The following is a 21,592-nucleotide window of genomic DNA, read 5'->3' on the forward strand; positions in this document are numbered from 1 at the left end:
CACTTATTCGAACCATTGGATTCAGACCACATGGTATATGTGGTGAGGAATCTACAAAAACCAATATCAAGAATCAATGCACCCAGAATTTATCTTCTTACACAATATTAGGTGAACGTAATTGAATGTCAATCAAGATGGGAATGATGCAATTTAGTTGATAGATATTTTATTTTTTATTTTTTAAAGTGAACAAATTTAGCTCATCAGCAGCAACGCGCGGGCATTGTCCTAGTTTTTAATAAAAAACCTTCTTTTCATTTCTTGCAGGTTATCCATATGGTTTCCCATTGGGTCCAACTTTGGGCTCTGCTTTCTCCGGTGGGGCAGCGGGATGCCATGACTACTGGATACACACGGCTCCTGATGGTCGCTCAGGATATCTTGTGCCAGGCTGGTTGGCGTCATATTAGAAGGCTATGTTGATATGTAGTCTTAGTATGTGTTTCTTTCGGTGGTTGATTCTTGTATCAATCCCTGATGATGCGTGATTTGTAAACATTAATACTCGGACCTGTTTTATTTTAATAAAAGGCTGTGTGCATCGTCACGATGCAGAAGACGGGGTATACCCCCATTTCGAAAAAAAACTAATCCCTCCGCTCCATAAAATTTGTCTGAGATTTATCAAAAAAATTAAATTTATTTAGTATTGTTTAGTGTCTAGGTACCTTCAATTTTATATAAATCTCATGCATGTTTTATGGGTCGGAGGGACTATTTTATAACATCTACACACTTACATACAGTGAACTATTTGACAAAAAATAACTCGTGTCTACATCTCCATGTACTAAACTCTAAAGAACTCTAAGCTCCCTAGGTTTTAGTGGCATGTGGTTGTTCCACCGTGTTCCTTTTGTTCAGTCCCACCTATCCTAGATCGATCGATGACCTGCAACGAGTCTGGTATGTGTGCGCGCTCTCAGTCTCGGGTCTCACGCAGGAGGTATGAATGAGCAGCCGGGGCGGATTTGGATCCAAGGACCATCGCTTGCGCAAAGATTTGATTGACGCATACCACCAAACACAAGTGGGTCGGTCTGACTCTGGCGCAGAAGCAAAGATGGCGGCCCAGTTCTGACTAGATGCTTGCCTCCAGGGGCGGATTCATAATTCAGCTGTTTGGTTGCACATATCACAGTTTCATAGTCTTACTACAATTCAAATTGGTAACATGACATAGCATGTTACATACGATCACACCATTCAGACGAACAAGATCCTCACGATCACGACGGTCAGGAAGACGATGATGTAATTTTTGACCCGTCTCTCACGTACCTCCGATGCTCATTGTAGAGCATGCACTGCCTCCGGCGGTAGCTGTGTTACCAACACTGGCTGATCGATGGCCTCAACTGTGATGGCCTCATCATCCAAGAGGCACTGGTACTCTTGTTGTGCCTCCTCCAATGTTTCATACCCTCTATAGCTCTTGTTGGAGTAGCCACTGACTTGGTCTTGACAGATCCTCCATGAGCTGTAAATTCCTCGAATCCTTCCTCGGAACACCACATGCCACTAGCACAAAAAAAAAGAACAAGTAAGGTTGTTGATCGATCACAGCCATGAACCAGTTCATGTCAGAGCAACATAACTACAAACAAAGTCATAAGAGAACAACACAAATGTTGACATCAAATGATAAACAAACAGGGGCATGCATGATCATTGCAAAAGTGGATCACAAGTTCATCCTACACTACTATGGTGTCATCCTACCACCACAACAAAAGTGGATGTCATCCTAATACCGCAAGTTCACCATCACATGAGGGGTTAGTATATACCATATCATCATAGTTACAAAAGGGGCCATCAGAAGTCCTTCATCCCTAACTACAACCAAAATGTACATCATCATTATCATTATCAATTCCATGAACTCCATGTATGCATCCCCTCACCCACGCCCTCAAGGGCACCACTACAGGTTGTAGTGGTACATGGCGTGGTAGTTCCTTAGCCAAAGGATGCAGTGTGGGTCGTTCATGCCCACAAATTTGGAACACTGGCCCTTGTGTTCAACGGGGTGGCTCAGCGCCGCCATGAGAACCTCCTCGGTGAAGCCAATCATGTTCATGACCTCCTGGTATAGCTGAGGGTGCATGTCTGTGGGCTTGTTGTCCCGGATGCCCCGTCCGATGTCCTTCACAGCAACAACCATGTTGGTTAAGGCCACCAGCTCGTCGTTGGCGAAGGCACCTCTATTCCTTTTCCCGACGTTCGGCTTATCAGGCGTGTCAGCAGCCTTGACAAGTGACCATCGAGGATGACTGTGTTAGACTCCTGAGTGTCAGCATCCTCAGCTGAAGATGCAGCCGGAGCCGTGCCGAGGGGCTCACTTGATCCCATGGCTTACTTGCCGATGGCGAGGCCGAAGGAAAAGATGGCATGCATCCCGTTGTAGTTCACAATGTGATAAGGGGTGGTCCGATCTTCTCAGTAAGCGAGTTGGATGGTGATGAACACACGATGAACACAACGGAGATAACTTGATGATAACTTGTATGACGCAATGAGATCTCTCGATTGGTCCCTGTCGCCAATGCAACAGCTCTCAACCCTGCAAGATATTCGAAACTCCACACACGTACTTGCGCACGTAGCCGCCGACCACGAAGCGGTAAGTTGCAACCGTCTAATTCCCAATGGAACAGCAGATCACACAAGACTTTTTCAGGATCTACACCAAATCAAGGCAATATGGTGTAGGGATTCAATAGAGTTGCAAAGCAATCAACTATGAACTAGGGTTTATCTTAAACGTGGTCTAAAGCTACTTTGGGGGCGTCCTGGGCACTTATATAGGAGTTCAGGACGACCTCAGGTCGAAAAAGTACGAAAATAACCGACCCAGAATAGATTTGGTCGAGACAGACTCGGACTCGGCCGGCCTGGGGGCCGGTCGATCGGGCCTGGGACCGGCCGGTCCAGTTCAAACCGGGCCTGGCGCCGGGTGGTGACCGGGCGATGGTTCCGGGCATACTGGATAGTGCCCGGCTGGCACAAGCACCACTTCCGATTTGGACCGGACGGATCCGGCGTGGCAGCCGGTCGGACCGGGCCTGGGACCGGATGGTCCGACGGTACGTCCGATCGGACCGGGTCTGGCGCCGGCCTGGACTGCATCTCCTCCTCTCGCGCATGCCTCCCGCTCCTCCCTCGCGCGTCCATGGGATGTCTTCATGTTCAGCTCCATGCCCAGCTTCACGTTTATCTTCTTGTCCAGCTGCTCCTCTCCTCCTCGTGCGATGCTTGGTTCCTCTTCATACCTGATCATACATAAGTAATACGACTTAGGCAGTATAAAGTTCTCATCGATCAAAGTATCTCTTAGGAACAAGTTCACCTGTTGTTTAAGTAACTTCGCACGAGCTCGTGTCATTTGTCCAATCCTGACTTCATTGGACTTGAGCTTCACATCAGCATCATCTTCATCTTGTAACGATGGAGGTAGTAGCGTAGTAGCAGGGATGTCCTCATCACAATGGGCACATTCAGGAACTCTGCGTCCCTTGAGTTATCCTACGATATGAAGGGACAATGTTTGTTGTGCAGGTTTGTGATGAAAAGAGTTAGTGAGGTGGACAGAGCGTGCTCACCATGACGTGCCCATGGTAGTGGTCAACCTCAAGGATCATGATAACTCAGCCCATTTGGGACAAACAAGGAATAGCAAATGTGGCCAACACAAACCCTAGCAAGATCACGATAAATCGTCCTATTTAGGACTAACCCTAGCAACAAGATGAAGCGAGATGCATTCGATTCCGCCATCGCCCACCGGAGATCTGCGTGCCGCTTACCTGCTTGCCGATGGGAGGTGGAGCTCGAAATTTGGGGGTAGGGGAGTGGAGGAGGGGTAGAAATAGACGATGGGGCGCGGCGGTAGGTGGCGGAATCCTCCCCCCTTTCTCTTTTCACCGGTGCACGCTGCAGCTCGCACACTCTCCCTCCTCGTCCCCGCTCGTGCAGCCGGAAATTCCCTTTTGCATCAGCTCCGAGCGAGATTTGGGTGGCTCACTGAAAACGGCCGAATGGGGCGTTTCTCCCGGGCCTGGCCCCGGGGTTCTTTAAGAACCGTGCGATGCAACAATGCGGAGGAGCCCATGAAACCAAACGGATCAAAAACTGCGCCCCACATGCGATCCAAGCAGGGGAGCCAGACTATCAAATAAGCCCTAGTTGTTTCTATGGGTCTATGGATACGCGCATGAATATTAAAGGAAGTACTCCCTCAGCCTGTCTTTTTGTGTAAATTTGCATGTATCCACAACACGTGCTAAGATATGAGTGCATGTTACTAAAAACCAACTTTAACTAGCGTGAAACTGTTACATTGAACTGTTGTTACATTGTTTCCTTGCACTGTTCCAACTTACAACCTGCACCAACAGATGCGTGAACTAGAATGAGTTAAGGGTTAGCCTTGATCCACTCCGTTTTACTGAATTATTAACTGCTGCTTGTTGGTCGTGATACAGTATTTTGTATTTTGTTGTTACTAGTGAAAATAGAAGAAATTTCCAAATTGCACATTCCAGACTGGTGCATATATGAGCCTCTCAACCACGAAATTATGTATTTACAATCTCCTTACTCCGTAGTGTTGTTGCGGATGGAAGGTTATGGCATGGTGGTGTACGGTAAATACCAACCTTATCTGGTTATGTGATCATCTATAGCCATTTGCCGTCAAGTTTTCATGTTTCCTAGTGTTGCTTTTGGTCCATGGAGAGTATGATGTTATGTTCTGAAAATGGAGATAAACCGGATGCACATTGTTCAGTTTCTATCAAACTCGCTTGCTAAGAAGAACTGATGTGTACAAGCTTATCTACTAATTTTTCTTTCCGTGCATATGAAATGCAATGTTTAGCTTGATTCTGTTTTCTTTCATGATGATGTTATAATTTATAACTGGGACATGTAATATTTTGCAGTTAATGTTAGTGAACTAGTGATCCTGGTTTGTTACTAGACTTGCTCTGTTTTGTTGTGATGTGTAGAAAAAGTGTGATTCCACTATTGCATTTTGTAGAAGCTTTTTCCCGGTGTTTTTATCTAATTATTTCATGTTGCACCATCTTGTTACCCCCAACCTGTCCGAAGGTAATAGAGAGATGAAGTATTTTTTAGTTAAGTTGGTGAATTAATGATCCTGAGAACTTTAACGTTTGCTATTTACAAACCATATTCATAGTTTCCAACAACTTTAAATGTGTGAACTAGTATGGGTTATCAGTTAGCGATGATCCAAACTGTACTTGCACTATTTCCTTGCATTTTTTCAGCTTCAAATGGCGGCTCACCACCCTGTTGATTGGACCGTGATCTTTGATTGCGTCAAAAGATCAATATTCTTCCCAGCGGGTGGCGGACAGCCATTTCTGCTAGGGAACAGTGTAGAGCGAGGGTAAAAGATGGATATTCTTCCACCGGGTTTGTTCTCATGTCTGGAGACACCATGTTGTATATTATGACCACTGCACATATTTTCGATCACCTTTTCATGGCATTAGATTCTCTTCAGGGAAGTACAATGGACATGTTCGAGGTCTCCTTTCTTTGTCAGCACTTTGAGCAGGATTACCATGAGGAGAGGAAGTATGTCAAGGGATACATTCTAGCAGCTGATATACTTATCATGGGAGTTTCAAAGGAAAAACCTAAAGAAATTAGTTGGTGATGGAACATGTAAAAAGAACCACAACATCCTAGTGATCACTGAAGGTGCGTCGAGGGAATCAAAAGAGTGTATGTTGGTATCCTGGCCATCTCACATGCACGCACTAGTGGAAAACAGGGCTTCCGTGGGAGCCTTTTGTCGCGGGCGCGCCTGCACCCGCGACAAATGGCCTGGCCACGTCGCCCCGAAACCATGTGGAGCGCGCGGAGGCTTTTGTCGCGGGCCGTATTACGACCCGCGACAAAAGGGGTAGGAGCGACGTGGCCACCCCTTTTGTCGCGGGTCGTAATACGGCCCGCGACAAAATGTCCCCCCCTATATATATATATATAGAAGCAGCCAGCCACCCCCCACCTCATTTTTTCCTTGGTGGTGAAGGTGGAGGTGTATGCTAGCTCATTTTTTCTACATGTGCACAAGAGGTGTTTGATGGAATGCTTGTGAGAGGGATGCCACTTGGTTTTATTTGATAAGATTTCTCCTCTTTTTGATCCAAAAAGGTTAGCAACTATTTTCTCGACTATATATATATGCATAGTCCGTACAATATTAATTTTAGCAAGGTGATTGCATCGATACATATATAATTGTGCTTATGATGCAGATGAGTCATCCTTGGATGTACGGTAACCGATGTGCTCCCGCTTTCAGAGAGGGCGTGAATTCTTTCCTGCTTGTGGCCGAGGCCAACAAGTCGAAGCAAGGTTTTATGTGCTGTCCATGTCTAAAATGTAAGAACGAGAAGGATTACTCTTGCTCAAGAGATATTAAGAGCCACCTGCTTCGGTTTGGGTTCATGTCCAGTTATAATGTTTGGACCAAGCACGGAGAAGAAGGGGTTATGATGGAAGACGGCGATGAGGAAGAAGATAATGATGAGAAGTATTATCGATCTATGTTCTCTGAATGCTTTGATACCGCAATGGACGACAATGAAGAAGAAGGAGGTGAAGAACAGGCATCGATGATCCCGTTGATGATGATCTTCGTCGGGCCATTTCTGATGCAAGAAGAGACTGTGACACGGATAAGGAGAGGTTGCGGTTCGACAAGATGTTAGAGGACCACCACAAATTGTTGTACCCAGGTTGTGAAGATGGGCATAGAAAGCTGGGTAGCATATTGGAATTGCTGAAATGGAAGGCAAGAGGTCGGTGTGACTGACTCGGGATTTGAGAAATTGATGATAATATTAAAGAAGCTGTTTCCAAGAAATAATGAATTGCCCGTCGGTACATATGAAGCAAAGAAGCTTGTCTGCCCTCTAGGATTAGATGTGCAGAAGATACATGCATGCATTAATGACTGTATCCTCTACCGCGGTGAGAAGTACGAGAATTTGAATAAATGCCCGATATGTGGTGCATTGCGGTATAAGATCAGAAAAGATGACCCTGGTGATGTTGAGGGCGAGCCACCCAGGAAGAGGGTTCCTGCGAAGGTGATGTGGTATGCTCCAATAATACCACGGTTGAAACGTTTGTTCAGAAACAAAGAGCATGCCAAGTTGTTGCGATGGCACATGGAAGAACGTAAGAAAGACGCGATGTTGAGGCACCCCGCTGATGGTCGGCAGTGGAGAAACATCGGGAGAGAGTTTCCGGATTTTGCGGTGTGAGGCAAGGAACTTATACTTTGGTCTAAGTACGAGATGGCATGAATCCTTTTGGGGAGCAGAGCTGCAGTCCAAAGACCTGGCCCGTGACTCTATGTATCTACAACCTTCCTCCTTGGTTGTGCATGAAGCGGAAGTTCATTATGATGCCAGTGCTTATCCAAGGCCCAAAGCAACCGGGCAACGACATTGATGTGTACCTAAGGCCATTAGTCGATGAACTTTTGAAGTTGTGGGCCAAACCAGGTGTGCGTGTGTGGGATGAGCACACGGAGCAAGAATTTGACCTACGAGCGTTGCTATTCGTAACCATCAATGATTGGCCTGCTCTCAGTAACATTTCAGGACAGACGAACAAAGGATACAATGCATGCACACACTGTTTAGATGAGACTCGAAAGTAAATATTTGGGAAAAAGCGAGAAAAGTTGTGTACCCGTTCAATCGTCGTTTCCTTCCGCGCAAGCATCCCTTAAGGAAAAAGGCAAGCATTTCGATGGCGAGGCAGACCGCCGTCCGAAGCCTGTCCCCGTAGTGGTGCTGATATATTTGACATGGTCCAGGATGTAAATGTTATCTTTGGAAAGGGTCCAGGCAGTCGCCCTGTTCCGACAGACGATGACGGACACGCGCCCATGTGGAAGAAGAAATCTATTTTCAGGGAGCTAGAATATTGGAAAGTCCTGGAAGTCCGCTCTGCAATCGACGTGATGCACCTGACCAAGAATCTTTGTGTGAATATTCTAGGTTTTCTGGGCGTGTATGGAACGACAAAAGATACACCAGAAGCACGGGAGGACCAGGAACTTCATAAAGGACGAAACGGCAATCATCCAGGGCAGTTTGTAGGGCCTGCCAGCTACGCTCTTACCAAACAAGAGAAGGAGATCTTTTTTGAAGCCCTATTCAGTATCAAGGTTCCGTCTGGTTTCTCGTCGAATATAAAGGGGATAGTAAATATGAAGGAGAAAAAATTCTAGAACCTGAAGTCCCATGACTGTCACGTGCTTATGACACAATTGCTTCCGATTGCATTGAGGGGACTTCTACCAGAAAATGTTCGACTAGCCATTGTGAAGATATGTGCATTCCTGAACGCAATTTCTCAGAAGGTAATGGATCCGAGAAACTTTGTCGGGATTACGGGAAGATGTGGTCCAATGTCTTGTCACTTCGAGTTGTTGTTCCCACCATCCTTCTTCAATATTATGACGCACCTCCTCGTTCACCTAGTTGAAGAGATTAGAATTCTCGGTCTGTATTTCTACACAATATGTTCCCCTTCGAGAGGTTCATGGGAGTCTTAAAGAAATATGTTCATAACCGAGCTAGGCCGGAAGGAAGTATCTCAAAGGGCTACGGAACCGAGGAGGTCATTGAGTTTTGTGTTGACTTTCTTCACGACCTTAAGCCGAGGGCGGTTCCAGACTCTCGGTATGAGGGGAGGCTGACTGGAAAAGGCACACTAGGAAGGAAAGCAACGGTGTGGAGGGACAAGATTTCTTTCAATCAAGCGCACTACACAGTTCTATACAATTCCAGCTTGGTGGCTCCGTACATCGAGAAACATAAGAATGTTTTACGAGAAATAAACCCGGGCCAGCCCGAGTCCTTGATTACACGTCAACACATGAATACCTTCGGCAGTTGGTTGCAAAGACATCTCATTAATGACCCATCTGCGGTGGAGCAGCTGTACTTGTTGGCCAGGTTACCATCTTCAAACATATGTACATTCCAAGGGTACGAGATAAATGGGAATACATTTTACACGATCGACCAAGATAAAAAGAGCACCAACCAAAACAGCGGTGTCCGCTTTGATGCAACAGACGAGAATGGGCAGACCACCACATATTATGGATACATAGAGGAGATATGGGAACTTGACTATGGTCCCACTTTTAAGGTCCCTTTGTTTCGGTGCAAATGGGTGAAGCTCAGCGCTATACATATTGACGATAAGTACGGTATGATAACAGTGGATCCCAACAATCTTGCGTACTGGACGAGCCTTTTGTCCTAGCCAGCGAGGTGGCTCAAGTTTCCTACGTGAAGGACATGTCTAGCAAATCAAGAAAAAGAAATCAACAAAAGAATACATCAATCGAGGAGCCAAAGCGCCACATAGTTCTTTCGGGGAAAAGAAACATCGTGGGAGTGGATGACAAGACAGACATGTCAGAAGATTATAATAAGTTTAAAGAAATTCCGCCCTTCACGGTGAAAATTGACCCAAGCATCTTGCTAAATGATGAAGATTCTCCATGGCTACGGCGTAGAAGATCACAACACTAGATGGCGATGTAATAATGTATTCTTCATATATAGTTCCCAAGACAATCTCTACATTTATGTAATAATGAAGATTAAACTGTGCTTGGCTTGTTGATCTGCTTGGCAAGGCGTATCGATGCTCCTTTTATAGGCACGGCACCGCTTCTACTTTGTCTTATTCCTTCGACAGGCCGTCGTGCGCTACATGCTTTATCTCATCGAGCAGTGCGTCCACCCACGCGTCCTTATCCTGCCGACACCTTTAGTCGCGGTTGCAGCCACCAACCGTGACAAAAGGTTACCGACACATCCTTATCCTGCCGACAACTTTAGTCGCGGTTGCAGCCACCAACCGTGACAAAAGGTTACCGACACATCCTTATTATCCTGCCGACATCTTTAGTCGCGGTTGCAGCCACCAACCGTGACAAAAGGCCCTCCTAGATAAGCCTCCCCAGTCTTTTGTCGCGGTTTGAGCCTCCACCCGGGATGAAAGTTTCGCGCGCCACTTCGTTCCCGCCTATTTTCTTCCCGCATTCCCGCCATTTTTCCACTATATATATGTAGGCTTGGACTCTCATATCTGCAAACCTCATCACTCTCTCCCATGGCTTCCATCGTATGTCTAACACCCCGGGAGGCGGAGGCGCTTTGCGCCTCGAACTACCCCTGCCCGCCCGGCTACCGCGTCCCGACCGGCTGGTTGCTGAGCGTCGGAGGCGTACCGGTCCCTCCTATCCCTGTAGGTGTGCCACGCGAGATGGCCATCACGAACCACTACTATTTCGAGCTCACGCCTGAGCAGCGGAGGAATCCCCGATGGCATCCCGACTACAGCCCGACTTGGGACAGCTTCTTCATCAATCGGCGTGAGAGGGCGGTTGCCAGTACGAGGAGGACGGCCCGCCTCCTTCGAACTTCAACGAGGCCGGCCGTCGGATGTGGTGGCGCGGCTGGACTCTCCAGAGCGTCCTGGCCTATCGTGGCCCCCGCTGCGCTACCCTCAATCCCAGCCCACGCGTGGTCATCCGCCGAGGTTCGACAACCGCGACCCCGATGCTAGCGACGATGACGTCGGCGACTTTGATGACTACAGTGGCGACGTGTATAGGACTAGGCACGACTATGATTGAATGGCTCCAACATTCGAATCTGGCCATGTATATTATTTTTCTGTTGATATATGTAATTTAATTTCAGTTCAATCGTAATAAATTTCGTGTCAACCACTTTATTGAACAAAAACAACCGACAACGACTTTATAAACTAAATTTAAACTAATAGAACCGACAACGACTTTATTGAAATTACAATAAAATAGATAAATTACTAGTCTAGTCTCTACTCGTCGTCGGAGGTTGTCTCCGTCCAAAGGTCATCCCACCGAGGGTCGTTTCGGTCCAAGTTGTATTCGAGTTCTCGAGCTCGAAGGCGGCGACGGCCCGACGGTGGCGCCCGTTGGACCTGCGTTGTGCCCTAAGGTTAGCAAAGAACGCGTCGGGGGACCGCGCCCTCCACCGGCGCATCAGCTGCTCGTCGCGCTCGGCGATGGCGATCTGCGCCGCACCTGGCGATGCCGGTGACGGTCCTCGTCGGTGACGAGGCACGGCGGTGGCGCGAGGAACTCCGCCTCTCTAGCGATTCAACATCCGGGAAGTTCATGTCGTGCCCTGGCCGCCGAAAGCGCCACGCCGCCGCGTCGTAAGCGCGCGCCGCCTCTTCCGGCGTGTTGTACGTGCCGAGGGTGAGGCGGAAGCCACCGGCGCGTATCTCGGCGGTGAACCTACCGCTCGGATGCACTCGAACGCCACGGAAACCGGACGCCTCGACGACATGGAGGCATCCCGGAGATGAATGAGCGGAGGTGGTGGCGACGTGTGGTTGCGCCCGCACTCGTCGCTCTATATAGCGCACGCGGGGCATGGCACGTGTCGCCGGTGGCTACACGTCGCACGCCGGCGTCGGTGGGGTGAGGCACGTGTCAGCGGTGGCTACACGTCGCACGCCGGCGTCGGCGGGCGAGGCACGTGTCAGCGGTGGCTAAACGTCGCACGCCGGCGTCGGCGGGGTGAGCCACGTGTCACGGTGGCTACACGTCGCACGCCGGCGTCGGCGGGCGAGGCACGTGTCAGCATTTATATATGGGAGATGCAAATAGTTCTATGGATGTCATATTCATGTTCATTGGATTTTTCTGATCAATTTTCATATATAACACTTTTCTTTTTGAGTTACCATTTAAAAGTTATTGAAATAATAGTTTTTATTAAAAAAACAAAAAACAAAAAACAAAAACCAAAAAACAAAAAACATAAAAAAACAGAAAAACAAAACGGTCCAGGCCTGATCCGCGTCCAACGGCTCCAGGCCGTTGGATTCAAACGGCCGGAGCCGTTGGATGCGCTTCACGCGGATCGGCCGCCTCCCCCTCCCACCCCCTTTTGTCGCGGGTCGAGCCACGGCCCGCGATAAAGACCCCCTTTTGTCGCGGGTGGGGGCTTGACCCGCGACAAAGGGGTCTTTTGTCGCGGGTCAAGCCCCCACCCGCGACAAAAGGGGGTAGGTATAAATACCTACCGCCGCGGGCGAGCCCCCACCCGCGACTCCCGGAGGCCAGCACTTAGCCAAATCACGCCGCCGGCTGCCGGGATCGCCGTGCCGCCATCGCCGCCGTCGCCGCCGTCGATCTGCTGCGCCGCCGCCGCCGTCGATCTCCTCTGCCGCGCCGTCGCCGCCGTAGGCCTCCTCGAGCTCCTCTGCGCGCGCGCCTCTCTGCCGCCGTCGATTGCCGCCGTGCCGCGCGCGCCGTCGATTGCCGCCGTGCCCGCGCGCCCGCCGCCGCCGCCACGTGCCCGTGCCGGCCCCGCCGCCGCGCCGCCGCGCCCTCGATCCGCAGGTACAAACCGGCCGCCATGTGCGCAGGCGCCGGCGCCGGCGCCCCCGGCCGGCCCTCTTTTTTTTTAATTTTTTTTTTCTTAGTTAGATAATTAGTATAATTAGTTAGTTCATTTTTGTAATTAGTTATTAGTTAGTTTATTTTTGTATATAGGCATTTTAGTAATTAGTTATTAGTTAGATAATTAGTATGTAATTAGTTAGTTCATTTTTGTATATAGACATTTTAGTATGTAATTAGTTAGTTCATTTTTGTAAGTATTTTGTTGTAATTAGTTAGTTTATTTTTGTTGTAATTAGTTAGTTCAAATTTGTAGTTTAAATTTTGTAAGTATTTTGTTGTAATTAGTTAGTTTATTTTTGTTAAATGTAATTACTTAGTTCAAATTTGTAGTTTAAATTTTGTCGTAACCGCCGCCGACACACCCCTCTCGCAAACACCCGCCGACACACCCCTCTCGCAAACACACCCCTCTCGCAAACACCCGCCGAGACCCCTCTCGCAAACAACTGACGTCGACTCCCTCCCCCCTCGCAAAAACCAGTCGCCGACACCCTCCCCCTCTCGCAAACACGCGCCCTCTCCCGCTCGCAGAACACGCGCCGACACCCTCTCCCTCTCGCAAACACGCGCCGCCGACACCCTCTCCCTCTCGCAAACACGCGCACTCTCCATCTCGCAAACACGCGCCGACACCCCTCTCCCTCTCGCAAACACGCGCCGCCGAGACCCTCTCCCTCTCGCAAACACGCGCCGACACCCCTCTCCCTCTCGCAAACACGCGCCGCCGAGACCCTCTCCCTCTCGCAAACACGCGTCGCCGACACCCCTCTCCCTCTCGCAAACACGTGTCGCCGATTAGGGTTAGGGTTTGGTTTGTGTTTGATTAGGGTTAGGGTTTGGTTTGTGTTTGAACATTTACTTATCGATTTAATTCTTTTGCAGAAACAATGGATCAATTCGAACGGGACTTGGAACAGGAAGACATATTCGCGGACATAATCCGCGATGGTACAGAAGCCGACCGAGCCGGCTCCGGTGATGGAGAAGCCGACGGCTCCGGTCATGGAGAACCCGACGGCTCCGGTGATGGAGAAGCCGACGGCTCCGGTGACGGAGAAGCCGACGGCTCCGGTGACGGAGAAGCCGACGACGGCTCCGGTGACGAGGTATTAATGGATTTCTATATGTACATATGTATTGAGGCATTAGTATAGAGGCATTAATGCAATTCTATATGTATTCTCTTAGGCCTCCGAAGATAAGATAGAGAAACGAGGCCCGGCAAAGAAGTTGACCAAGAAAGACCACTTCACAATTGAAGCTATATCACCGGAAGGCCAACCGGTGGTACCCGAGAATGTCGGAGTGAAGTTCAAAAATCAGTGCGGAGTTGTGGTTAGAGATCGTGTCCCGATCACTGTCAGAGAATGGAACAAGACGAAGAATGTGTCCGAAAATCAGGTTGCCGATAGGTACAAAGACACACTTTTCAGAGACCGGATGGCACATTTCACTTTGCCAGATTTGGGATCGGAGTCTGAGAATGCTAAGCAGCGAGAGCTAGTGAAGAAATGGGCTCTTAAGAAGATGGGGGAACTTTTCCGGGCGTATAAGAACCGGTTATGGAAAAATTATAAGAAAGACAAGAAGCCTCCATTATTCGAGAACTACCTAGCGAAGCAGGAGCATAACTGGGAAGAATTTGTGAGGTACAAAGAATCAGAGGAGGCTGTGAACCTGTCAGCGAAAAACAAGAAGAATGCAAGCGAGAAGAAATATCACCATCATACGGGGCGAGGGGGCTACGGAAGAGCCATGCCTAAGTGGGATGCACAAGAGGCTGAGATGGAGCTGAACGGGATCACTCCAACCCACGCGAGAAGGATGGGACATAAGGGCTCGAAATTGGTTCCTCGCGCATGGCTGTGAGTATGACATGAAGACAGGGAACATTGTTGAAAGTGACACCAGGGTTAGGGTACCCAGGCAAAAATGGATTGAAGTGACGACAGATATAAAGGCGGGAAAACTAAAGTTTGCTCCCGATAGAGAGAAAGACTTGCCGACGCTTGTCCTCGGTAATCCTGAGAAGGGAGGACGAACAAGAGGCTTCGGCCCTAGTGTTCCGTGGTCGCTTGGGTTTCCGGCCGACGCGGAGACTTATAGAAGCCGAGCGAGAGCTAAACAACGCCAGCTGGAGGTGCAGAATGACCGGATGGCCGAGTTCCAACGCCGACTTGACCAGCAGCAGCGGGAGCTTCAGCAGCAGCAGCGGGAGATAAATGAACTAAAAGGACAACGCCCGCCAGATAATACCGCTGAAATATCTCAGCAACGAGACAGCAGCGTGGCCGACTCGGAGGCCCCTCCTACACGGATGATGATAGATGCCGGTCCTGGCGACCCCTTGGATGGAATCAAGGAGACAACACCTTGTGATCTCCATGAGGTGTTCAGGAAGGTTTCTGTTAAGGTGGCGGTCGGCTATGTCTTACCGGCATTTGGACCTGAAGGTGAGCCGGCAACATGGCATGGCAATCCGATTCCAGCGGCTATGCTCGTGTCGGGGTGGATTCGGTTGTCCCGCAGTGGGAGACATTGGCGCGCCATATCCCTGGAGGTGATGGGGGGCTTACACTCGAGAGGTGCTTTGGGAGAAATCATTCTGCGGGAAAAGAAGAACATCAGGCTGCCAGGCTGGGTAGCACCTACTACCGGTCGTCCCCAAAGAGGTCACCATCACCTCCTCCAGGGTGATCGCAGGCCACCATCACCTCCTCCTACCGATCACATGTCGCCACCATCACCCCGTGGGTACGACGTCGACCACGACATCGGTAGTCCATCTCCATCTCCAGCGCCGCCGCCTCCGCCCACTAAGACTCGGAATGCACCCAGCCGGAAGCGTTTCAAGAGTCCTATCCCCAAGAGGTCGCCCCTCCCAAAAGTACCAAAGGTTCCTCCCCCCCGTCCTTGGGATCTTACTGTCGAGGAAAATGCGGCCGCTGTTGCGAAACACAACTATGATCATTTCCATAAGCCAAAACCTCCAGCGCCAGAGCCATACACAGAGAAGCAAATAGAATATGCTACTAGTTTTCTGAACACACCATCGCAGTATGAGTTACACGAGAAGAAGGATGACTATACACGCACTCTTGCGAAGGTAATTGACCAAAAGAAGGATGAAAAGGCTAAGGAGAAGGACATTGCTGGCACGAGCAAATCATCAGCTAGAAGTGCAGATGAGAAAAGGTCAAGTTCAACAAGTGCACCCCTCAAGGCCAAGCAAACGACAAAAGGCAAAAAGAGAAAGGAAGTTCCCCTCCTCGGTGCTCAGCCCAAACAATCGATCCCAAAGCACTCAAAGTGTTTAATGTTCCCAAGGTGTACGATGATCATGGTGGTGTTTTCAATATGGAAGAAGCTGCATCTCTAGCGTCTCAATGTGGAGTTACCGTGGAGGAAGTGTTAGGAGCCGCAGATGCTCCCCGACCCACCGCTGATATAGCTCCTAAATGTGTCTACGGGGCCGACTTGGTCAGCAGAGAGCAGCTGCATAAACTGCCAACACATATGCGGAATTTGCATCAGTGGTACCTTGATGCATTCAAGGAGAAAAAATGTACATCGTGGCGAGTATACCATGGGAATATTACTACCGAAAGGAGGAGATCCATATTGAGATGAATGAACTCTGGCAGTTATTCAATCTAGAAGCCCTCGACAAATCTCTCATGAGTTGCTATTGCTTGTAAGTTGTTAACTACATATAAGTTCATTTTCATTCAGTTCATGTTCGTTTTCATTGCATATATATACTCATTATATCTTATGGGTTCTCTTTTGCAGACTGAAGATCAGTGAGTGCAAAAGTAATAATATTATCAATGTTGGGTTTGTTGACCCAGATAAAATACATGTTGAAACGGTGAAGCATAAACGCGAAGAAACGGGGGGAAACCTACTAAGGTTTTTGGGGCAGCAATATTTCTGTGATTCAATATTGTTTCCTTACAACTACGAGTGAGAGTCTTAATGATCTTTTATATATGCACATTCAATTTTTCTTACTCGATGTTAAGTGTAATTCTGACGTATATGCATAACATGTGCAGCTTCCACCGGATTCTACTAGACATTCAACCTGATAAGGTAATAGTTGAAGTAAAAGACCCATCGAGTAGAGGCTCCGGACGGGTTCCAGGACTTGCGTGGTTGCTCCAAGTGTAATTTCCTTCATCGCCGCGCTTTATCTTTCGTGAGATATCAATTAATTATCCACTCATTCAATCATTCTTTTGCATGGCAGGGCTTGGCAAGCTTTGAAGAATGTTCATAAGGAGATTACCTTTGCAAAGAAGCTAACATTTAATCCTGTACCGTGCCCCCAGCAGCCACAAGGGACGAATCTATGTGGATACTACGTTTGCGAGTCCATTCGCATGTTAACCACTGAGAAGCAGAACAGAAATAAATTCGACGTAAGCAATAACATTCACAACTTTATTTATTATCATCAATATTTCGTTATCAAGACTGATATAGTCATACTCATCTCATTTTCGTATATAGGTCGACTTCATGCGGGACAGACTCCAACCAAAGGAACACGCACTAGGAATCGCGGAGGAACTGGCGGGACTTTTGGTTAGAGAAGTCATAAACAACAAAGGCTTGTTTAGTCCAGATAGTTGTTCTACCTCCAAATAGACGGTCGTTAGTACCGTTTGTCGATCGTGAGCTCCATGTATATATGTAGGGAACCTACGAATATGTGTAAGGGGAATCGACTTCTGCTTCCAATATTTGTTTGATCGATCTATATATATATATATAATGAATGAATGTGTACAACTTCTAGTAGCGTACAAATATATGCAACTTTTATTTTCGGACGAAAAAAATGAAATAACAGGCGGTCGGTGGCGGGGGGGAGGGGTGCTGCACCCCTCAAACCCTAAAGCAGAAGCGTTGTGCGCGCGCCACGTAGAGGGCCTTTTGTCGCGGGTGGTAATACCGCCCGCGACAAAAGGGCCTGTGCCCTGCGCGCCCCGCGGCTGCCACGTGGTGGACCTTATGTCGCGGGTCGTAAGTGACCCGGGATAAAAGGCCACCCTTTTATCGCGCCTTGCTTGTCGCGGCTGGCCGCCCGCGACAAAAGGCCCTAACCACCCGGATCAAAAGGCCTGTTTTCCACTAGTGACGACAAGGTGTTAGAGGTTGGACCAGCCCTTCAAGGAGAGTCGGTACAATCTGTGATCTAAATCCTTTGAGTACAACATGTTGATCTTGGAGGTTCACGTGACTCCAGAGAAGGGATCCTCATGCGCATTGTTGGTTGATGAGGAGGGAGAGGTGATAGGGATGCTCCACGGTGGCTTCAGGGGGGCACATTCCTACTTTGTGGATGAAAGGCACCTCAGGATGTGGGTACTACCAACATACGATTTGGATTATTTATACCAAACTTATATAACTATTTATAACTCATTTTTGTCGATCCATAGTCACCATATTTTAAAATAAAAAGTTACATTATTTTTAATACACTGTCCTTCTAAATAAATAAACCAAATTATGTCAAATGTGTGAAAATAAGAAAATACAATACCATTTTGGGTGTTTTGGGTGTTCGAAATGCGTCGCGCCGCTGGAGATGCCCTTATGCTGCATGTGTAAAGCCCACCGCTAGCAAGCCCAGTTCACGAGGGAGACGACTACTTGCGATTCAGCGGGCCCCATTCCGCATCCATGGCGCCAGTGATGGGAGGCTAGCCAGCTGCCGTGAGCCGGTGACCGAGCATCGGAGGACCAGAGGCAACAGCTGATCAGCCTGTTCCAACGATCGGCGAGGCAGCGTCCGTCTAGTCCAGCAGCGACGGCAAGCCAGTGAGGGCACCCAGGCGCCTAGCCCCAGCCCTAAGAGCATCTCCAGTCGCGTCTCCCAAACCGTTCTCCAAAACGCGGTGGATCGAGTGTTTGGGGGACGTGTTTTATTCGTGCCGCGTTTGAGGGACGTTGCTCTCCAGTCGCGTCCCCCAAACGCCGCCCCCAAATGAATATTGGTGCACGAAAATAAAGGTTTTCATTCAAATTTGATTATATATTACAAAGTTTGAATGAAAACAGCTAGCTTTCAACTAAACCTAGCCTACTGACCGCCCGGCGGTGCGTTCGACGGTCCCGCCCCGTCGTCGCCTCCCCTCCGCCGCAGCTCTTGCTGCACGCGTCGCCTCTCCGTGCGTAGGGCGGTGGCCAGACGCCGCTGCTCCAGCAGCACGTCGACGTCCGCCCTCCCTTGCTGCGCCGCCTGGAGGGAGAGCTCGACGGCGCGACGAATCTGCGTCTCTTCGCGGGCACAAGCGTCGTCCTGGAGCTTCTTCTCCGACTCGAAGGACTTGACGAGCGCGCGTTGTTGATCGGCCGCCTCATCCAGGTGCGGCCCGTCGTCGTCGGACCACTCGAACTCGTCGTCGTCGTCATCCTCCACCTCGGTCTCCTCCTCCTCCGCCTCGGCCTCCTCCTCCTCCATTGGCGCCTCCTCCTCCACATCCGTCGGCGCCTCCATCATCGCCGCCGCCAACGCGGGAAGAAAGCGCGGGAACGGGCGGTGGCGTGCGAACGCCGGCGACGCGTGGAGGCTCGGCAGCACCGACAAGACGTCTCGTCTGCCCCTCCGTCGCCATTAAGGCAAAGATGCCGTCGTGTGTCACTGCGCGCGAATAACTTCCGCCTCGAGGTAGGCGACGGTTAGGTCCAAACTTGAATGAGTCGCTGACGCATCGGGCCCGCGTCGCTTCGCCTCGCTTTTCGTTGTGTCCGACGTGCCCGGTGCGTCCCCTGTGGGACGGGGACGGCCTCGGGGCGCCGGACACCGTATCGAGGCGCGCCGGACAAAAAACGGGTTTGGGGGACGCGGCTGGAAGCGTTTTTTTGTCCGGCGCCCCCCCCATAGCTTTGGGGGATGCTTTGGGGACGCGACTGGAGATGCTCTAAGCAGCTAAGAGCAAGTCTAGCAGGCCTGTAAAACGCCCAAAACTGTATAATAAACGCCGGCGCTTCCACGGTGTTTATCAGGCCCCTTAAATCGCTCGACCCGTATTAAATTTTCCCAGTTCCGCTCCGGGTCCGCTCGGGAACCCATAGGTGTGCGGGTTGGCGGCCAAAATTGAATCGTGACCCGGCCATTTCGTTCCCCTAGGGCGCGCTGAAATTTCAGGATCCCCCACTCCTTCCGCCCGCGCACTGCCGGCACTTCCTTCCGCCTCAGCCCTCCACGAATCCGGCCGCCTCCGCCGCCCGCCGAGCCGCTCCAGTGTTCCCCGACGCCCGCCGCACCCCCGTCGCACCTCGGCGCACCTCTGCCGCACCTCGGCGCCCCTCTGCCACACCTCCGTCGCGGTGAGTTCTTCGACCTTTCCCTCTTTGTTTTCGCCGGTGCGAGCTTCGATCTTGATCTATTTTTCACGGTGGTAGATGAGCTCGGATGCTACTATGGAGGATTTGGTCGATTTGTCGACCGATTGGTCGTCCTCGGATTCGTATGATTCGGACCTCGATGACCTGCTCCACAAGGACGACATGGAGATGATGATGGCCATCCTCGGCCTGAAAGAGCTCGAGGACCGTGCCAAGCTGCTGGATCAGAGGAGGGTGTCGACGATGGGGCGCATGTGCATCCCGCGGAACCGCACGCTCGGCCACGAAATGTTGATGCAAGATTATTTTGCCGAGGTACCGACCTATCCTCCCCGCCTCTTCCATAGAAGATGCACCGACTCATCGTTAGCTCACCAAAGATAGGATCGACCACCATTGGATGTTGCATGGCCAACGACAATGATCTACATTTGTTTCCTATTTGTGTATGTGTGAGATGAACTATTTATTTATTTGATTAACCAGTGAAATTTTGTTATTTGTTTGATCAGTCGATTCGAACAATTGTTGTCATTCGCAAAAACCATTATTGTAATAATTATGATGAATATTGTTTGTGGTTTGGTATGGAAATCTGTTTAAAACCCTGCTTTTACGGGCCAAAAACATGTCTCAAATATTCTGTTTCACGGGAATACGGGGCATGATATTTGAAACGCATTTTCGGCCCGTAAAAACTGTTTACACGGCCCTTCACACGTCCAATACGGATCGAGTGAATACGGGGTCTGCTAGACTTACTCTAAGCTCCAGGCAGCACAGGCGCAGGCCGGTGGGCAGCCAGGGAGCGATCGAGCAATCCAGTCCACGTGTCAATTGCTAAAGTTGGTTCACGGGTATAAATTTATGAATCAGGTCTCATAAAATTATTTTCCGTCCACCACAAGATCTCCTCTGTCCTCTCCGATTTTCTTGCCGCAATACCACGGGCCACAGCTGCTCCAATTTTTGCTCGGCAAAGTGCACAACACAACCGCACAAGTGACTGCAGGAGTGCAGGTAATTCACTTCCCCAAATCTTACTGCTTAATTCACTTTTAGTACCAATTTTTCTATAGGCTATAGTAACTGAAGTTATGTTGAATGTAGATGGGCTGCAGCCCAGTAAGACAGTCCATGTAGTCTACAATTTCTGAAATCTCAAGGCACATCACGTTGGCAGCTTGGGACAGCCTTGGGGGACAAAGTTTAGTCCCACATTGCTAGTTGGAAGAGAGTTGGAGTGGTATATAAGGGCTGCTGTTCTAGTCATTCCAAGTGAGTGAGAATAGAAAAAGCCCTCGCGCACTCCTCCTCCTCCGCCCGCCCCGCCTCGTCATGCACGTCGCGTTTCGCGACTCGAGTTCGAGACACACTGAAGGCAGCCTAAATTTTTGCTTGGTGCACCAACTGAGTTGGGTACGTGTCGACCTGCATATGGATGTTCGTCGCGTGTCCCTGACTTCCTACGCGTGTACAAGGAGACAGATCAGATCTAGAGAAATACACAGTTCTCAGAACTCTCTAGTCCATCTCTCTCGCGAAGTTCCTTTTGCTGCGCTACTCTCTAGTCTTCCCCATCCCGGCGACTGCGTGCACAGCCGTCCGAGAGAGCAGACCTCCAAAATTCCGTCCGTTGAGATCCTGCACCGGGAGACTGGTGACAAGGTATCAACTTGTCAA

Source organism: Lolium perenne, chromosome 4 (assembly GCF_019359855.2).
Source record: "Lolium perenne isolate Kyuss_39 chromosome 4, Kyuss_2.0, whole genome shotgun sequence".
Taxonomy (NCBI): Eukaryota; Viridiplantae; Streptophyta; class Magnoliopsida; order Poales; family Poaceae; genus Lolium; species Lolium perenne.